General features: G+C 50.2%; 1 protein-coding gene across 1 annotated transcript in view; it reads right to left on the bottom strand.

The window, feature by feature from the left end:
* TSPAN18 (tetraspanin 18) overlaps positions 1-6,425 on the bottom strand; it is a 215,321-nt gene that overhangs the window by 89,144 nt on the left and 119,752 nt on the right. The gene's annotated exons all lie outside the window — the stretch shown is intronic.

Raw genomic sequence — 6,425 nt, 5'->3', positions numbered from 1 at the left:
AGTTTAAGACCCTTACGTGGGGCCCTTCGAATGCGGGTAAGGGCGAGTGGTAGAGCATCAAGCCACTTCAAACTAGATTCTGTACATATTTTAGTAAGAGTGTCCTTGAGAGTTCTATTCATTCTTTCTACCTGACCCGAGCTTTGCGGCCTCCAGGGTGTGTGCAATTTCCATTGTATACCGAGGGCCTGAGAGACTTGTTGAACCACTTGTGAGGTAAAGTGGCTTCCCTGGTCAGACTCAATTACCTCGGGGAGATGGAAACGAGGAAGTATTTCATGTAACAAAGCCTTGGTGACAGCCCGGGCCTGACAATGCCGGGTGGGGTAGCCTTCTACCCATCCAGTGAGCTGATCAACGAATACAAGTAGGTATTTATAGCCCCTGCAAGGGGGCATTTCGGCAAAATCAACTTGCCATCTCTGGAAAGGGAAAGTGGCCCAAGGCCGGCCTTCCATTGGGGCAGGAGGGCCGCATCCCTTTTGGTTTGTTTGTTGACAGGCAGGACAATTACTAACAATTCTTTGGGCTTCCATGTGCATGCCCAGCCCCTTAAGGGATCGGGCGGCCAAATCAACCATTGCTCCCGACCCCATATGTCCCTCTTTATGTAGGAGCCAAAGAATTTCCTGGAGCACTAGTCTAGGGACGAAAATCTCCCCCCTAGGTAATTTCCACCACCCAGAGGAAACCTGCCTGGCTCCTGCAGCCTGCGTGTGGTAAACTTCCTCCATTGTATACTGGGGAGGAGGGGTCTTAGCCTCTGTATCCTGAACCACCAGAAGCCATGAGGCCCCTTCTCGGGCGGGCTCCTTCGCGGCCTGATCAGCCAGTTGATTATACCTGCGCTGTTCAGCCTCAGGGGCCCTTCCATGGGCACGCACATGTATCACGGCAACCCGGAGGGGAAGCATCAGGGCCTCGAGAAGCGTTTTGATGAGGCTCCTGTGCGCAATCTTTTGGCCCAAAGCTGTAATGAATCCTCTCTCTCTCCACAGGGTCCCGTGAGCATGTACCACCATATAAGCATAACGACTGTCAGTATATAGGTTGATAGTTTTCCCGGTCCCCAAGCGGAGGGCCTCAATAAGAGCCACTAGCTCCGCCGCTTGGGCGGATAAATTGAGGCTGAGTTTAAACTTGTGTACTCCTTCGTCTTTAACTACTACTGCCGCCCCTGTAAATCGCTTGCCATCTACCACATAACTAGACCCGTCAACATATCCCTCGATATCAGGGTTGGGCCAGGGCAAGTCTGAAAGGTCAGGGTGGGGTTTAGTTTCTTGCTGCACACTTCAACACAGTCGTGAGTGGGGCTGGCCTCACGAGAAGCCTGGGGATCAGGTAATAGGGTAGCTGGGTTAAGGGAGCTAACCGTCCTAAAGATTAAATTAGGGGCTAGCAAGAGCCCTACCTCGTATCTAGTATGTCGACTGGGATTTAGATGCTTTTCCCCTGCGCCTGTTCCCAGTATTTGAGGCACCCCTTGGGGGACCACAACCTCAGTGTCCCCGCCCAGGGTCAATTTTTCAGCCTCCTGGACAAGGAGGGTGGTTGCTGCAACGGCCCGTAAACAGGCAGGCCACCCCTTGGCGACAGGGTCCAACACTTTTGAGTAATATCCAATGGGTCGCCAGGTTGGTCCTGACCTCTCGCATAGGACTCCAGCTGCCACCCCTCCTCTCTCATGAACGTATAGGGTGAATGGTTTCCGGGGGTCTGGGAGGGCTAAAGCGGGAGGCTGAACCAAGGCTTCTTTAAGCTCTCGAAATGCTTTTTCCATTTCCCTGTTCCATGTCCAGTGTAGCAGACCCTCCTTAGTTAGAGATTCATATAATGATTTAGCCTCCCCCCCGTAGTCAGGGATCCAAAGCCGACAAAAGCCAGTCAGTCCCAGGAAGGCCCTCAATTCTCGCGGGTCCCGGGGTTGAGGGCTATCAAGTATAACCTGGATCCTTTCTTTGCCCAAACTACGACTCCCTTGGCACAGACGATATCCGAGAAAAGTAACCTGCTGCTTAACTAATTGAGCCTTTTCCTTTGAGACTTTATACCCCTGTGCTCCAAGGTAATTAAGGAGTTCTATAGTCTGCTCTTTGCAGGCTGCCTCTGTCTCAGTGCTTAAAAGCAGATCATTGCAATACTGGACTATGCTGCATGAGGGATGGCTAGCCAGGAATGGGGCAAGGTCTCTTTTTAGCTGGCTGCCAAAAATCTCGGGTGCACAGGTAAGTCCCTGTGTGACAACAGTCCAGAGATACTGAGCCTTGTAGTGGGTATCTGGGTCTTCCCATTCAAAGGCAAACAGCCTTTGAGATTCCTGATCAAGGGGTATTGAAAAGAAGGCATCTTTTAAATCTATTACAGAGAACCAGCTGTGGGTTTTAGGGACCTGTCCCAAGATAGTATGAGGGGACTACTGGGTAGGGGGCTTCTATTAACTTGTTAACTTGTCTCAGGTCCTGGACCAATCGATACTGTCCATTAGGCTTAGGCACCCCCATTACTGGAGTATTATATGGGGACATGCCTTCCGTGAGCCACCCATACTGCAGAAACTTTTGAATGAGGGGTTTCAACCTGATCCGAGTGGTCAACTTAAGGGGGTATTGTCGAATTTGGACCGGGCTGCTTCCCTCCTTAAGAGAAATATGGACTGGTAAAGCATTCCTGGCTCAAGTTACGCCTCCTTCCTCTGCCCACACCTCTGAATTAACCCCCGGCAGCTGATCTTTGTCACTCCCCTGGCACTCCGGGGAGAGATTTCTAGCGCTTGCAAGGGCCATCTGGTAGTTAGAGTTTGTTGCTTAGGAAGCCTGACCTCCATGGTCCCATTGTCGAACGAGATCTCCGCCTGCAATTTAGTAAGGATGTCTCGTCCAAGCAGCGCTATGGGACAGGAGGGGCTGCAAACAAACTGGTGGGAAATCTGATGGTCCCCTATTTTCACTAGAAGAGGCAGAGTTTTTTCCAAAGCTGTGGTTTGTCCCTCAATCCCCTGGACTATGGCACGTCCCTGAGCTCTACCTCGGGGAGCCTTATCAAGGGGGAGCAACTAAGGGTGGCCCCAGTATCAATAAGGGCTTCAATTGGGCGGCCCTCCACTTTAATTTTTACCGTGGGATCCAGGCTGGCGGCTTGTGCCGCCAGGAGGGGCCGCTGGGTCCCCCGGCCCCCTATGGGGAGATCCTCCCCCGAAAGTCCTGTATGTTGTAGAGGATGGGACGGGGGGGTTCTATCTTTATGCTCCTTTCCCGTGGCCTGTCGCCGGGGGCATTCATTCTTCCAGTGTCCCTCCTCCCTACAAATAGCACACTGATTCCGACCCAGGCGGGGGCCCCGTCCCTTTCCCGGTGGCCCTGACCGTCCCTTAACTTTGTCCCCCTTTCCTCATATCCTTCCCTTAGGGCCATGGCTAAAACGCGGGCCCCTTTCTTCCGCTCCTCATCATCCCTCGATCATAAACCTTCATGGCAATTGCTAACAGTTCCTCTATATTTTTGCCCGACGCCCCCTCAACTTTTGCAACTTTTTCCTAATGTCCTCATAAGGACTGTCCAATAAAAGGGGGATTAATACCGTTTCCCATTAGTGTCCTCAGGATCGAGGTCTGTATATCTTTTACAAGTATTACAAAGCCGCTCATAAAAAGCAGCTGGGTTTTCATTCTTTTCCTGTCTTATATTATATAGCTTGGCCCAATTCGGGGTTTTTCTGATACAACGTTTCATTCCCTGTACTATGGCCGCAGCGTATTCGCTATGCTGAGGCTGGCCATTTTTATTCTGTGGCCAGTCGGGGGGCTCTCAGGCAACTGTGCAGCCACCTCGTCCGAAGGTTTTCCCAATCTCGATTAACCACTCGCGGGCCTTTGAGAGGACTAAACGTCTCTCTTCCGCAGTTAGTAAGAGTGTTAAGAGCGACCCTCATGTCACCCCAGGTAGGGTTATGGGCCGTAATTAAGGTTTCAAATACCGCTGTTAGTGGGGCAGGATCTTCCGAAAACGGGGGATTTTGTTGCTTCCAATTATATAGATCACTTGTGGTAAAGGGAACATATACCATAGTGAACTCACCACTGGGGGCTATAATTTCTCGAAGGGCACTTCGAATACCGGGCCACCCTTCTTGCCCGCTGGGTTAATAAGGGTCATTCGCATGTCCCCAGGTTGATAGGTAGATGACATGCTCCAGTCCTGAGATGTCGAGGGGTCAGTGTGGCTCCTAGTGTGTTTATACACCGGGGAGTCCAGAGAGCTCGGAAAGGGCTCTTGGTCGGAGGAGCTCTGGTCACTCGACTCATCCCTTATTTTTATAGTTGAGGCACTATCCTCAGAAGGCTGGGGGGGGCTTTCAGTCGAGGATGCCAGAACCAGGAGGACAGGGTACAAAGGGGGAGGGGGCATAGGATCAGGGGCAGAAGGAATTACAGCTGGCGGACAAGATTTCTTAACAGGAGGACAGGGTTTCTTAACAGGGGCACGGGCCAGTAAGGTTTTAATAGTCCGTGCTCTACATCTTTGCAGCCATGGGGGAGGATTGGCCACAAGGTCCTGCCAAATATCTATATAGGGATATTGGTCCCAATGCTCGTCCCGGGTCACAATGTTATGTACTGCCTGTACAATTTCTGGCCTGAGTGTCCCCCCCTCGGGCCATTCCACCCCAAATGTTGTCCATTCAAGAGTACAGAATTTTACAAGATTATCTTTACATAACGCAATTCCATAATCAGCCTGGCGTCTAAACGTCTTCCAGTTATTCAGCATACATCCCAAGGGTGTTCCGGAAGAGATACTCTGTCCGGACCCCATTGTGCTTTTACCCAATTTTTATCGAGATAAAGGAAAAGGTAGGGATCTAGCCCCAATTTAGATATCCACTGAGTCACGAGGTTCGGTTGACCCCCCTTGCAATCAAGATATCCTGGTCACCGGGTTTCCCCTCGCAGGAGTCTTGGGGCGGCTGGAGTCAGCTTAAGTCTCAGACCTGGTCAGTGTCACTTCACACAAAACCCTCAGTCAATTACAATTTCTGTTTCCAATACATCATTAAGAAGAAAAATAGGATTACTCCCACTAGGAACAAAAGCAACCCCAGGGGCTGTTCTAAGTCCCAATAATTGTCCAGAACGGCCCACGAACTCGTGGAGTTAGTGGAATTATTCATGGGCTGTTCCTTGTTTACTTAATAGCACAACAACAAGACATTCATAAGACTATAACAGTGTTAATATACCTTCCCTTACACGGGCTGCCTAGAGGGTATCCACTGTCCAACCCACATTTTGGGGGCGTTATTCCTCAAACCCAGGAGGTAAACGCACTTACCGCCTGGAGCGGCCGCGTCCGACAGTCGGACTTCCCCTTCTTCTGGAGCCGTCTTGCTTCCGTGTCTTTCGGAGTTCTCTTTAGAGGGGACGTAGCCGCCCCGGCCGATTGTGACGACTCGAAGCCCGAGCAAACCAACGCTCGGGGTGGCCACTCCTCGGAATCGCCCTCGGCCGCCGGTCAGCGCCCCCTACAGGGAGAGAAGTCCCTTCGTGGTCGCCATTTTGTTAGCCAAACGGGCTCGTTTCCCCCTGGAGCTTATTCAATTACCCCAAGGAGGCATGGAAGACAGAGGGACGATTACCAACGTTTATTATCAATCAGCCGATCAGGTGCTTTCCTCGACTAGTGCCAGAGGAGAAGACACACCTTACTAACACAGAGCAGGCCTTTTTATTCTAGGTGACAAACAACTTTACTTGCTTACATTCTGCTAACCTATACATTCCTTGAATTCCGTTCTAGGGGTAATCAGGATACATCTGCTACCGACTATTGTGGGTACATACATGGGGAAAAATGGCATATGCGCTTATGGGGAGCAATCGAGATAACAAGCAGTTAACCCCTGACCTGTTAGGTTTCTGAAAAACAAAATAGTTGACCCTTGATCCGACATAGGCATGCATTCATGCCCTTAGACATTTAAGCATTAAGAGAATGTGGAAAAATTAAATTAAAAATAAATGTCCATTCATCTTCACAGTCAGTGGGAGTTTTGCCATTGACTTCAGTGGAGCCAGGATTTCACCCATGGCAGTTTGGACAAGTTTCCTCAGGCTGCTCTTATCTTCCATCTTACTTCTTTTCAGCTTACTCCCTCCATTTGAGAAGATTGCACTCTGGAGTCACCAAGGGACATTTGAAGAAAGATTAAAAACCTACCATAAAGTAATAAGCTATGAAGAAGCAAGGCTCTTTAAAACAGGATGTTTGACAAAACACTTACATCAAGCCCACTGCCTTCCCTGCTGTTATCCACATTCAGTGCCCACAGCAAGGAACTCGTGAGCCAGTGGCTCTCAGGCTATCTAATTGATCATCAGGGACTGGCTCCTTGTTTCCAGCTGCCAAATTGCATTAAAGAAACCTAAA

Source organism: Chelonoidis abingdonii, chromosome 4, assembly GCF_003597395.2.
Source record: "Chelonoidis abingdonii isolate Lonesome George chromosome 4, CheloAbing_2.0, whole genome shotgun sequence".
NCBI lineage: Eukaryota > Metazoa > Chordata > Testudines > Testudinidae > Chelonoidis > Chelonoidis abingdonii.
The sequence above is the reverse complement of the archived record's forward strand: the minus strand, read 5'-3'. Positions and strand labels throughout refer to the sequence as shown.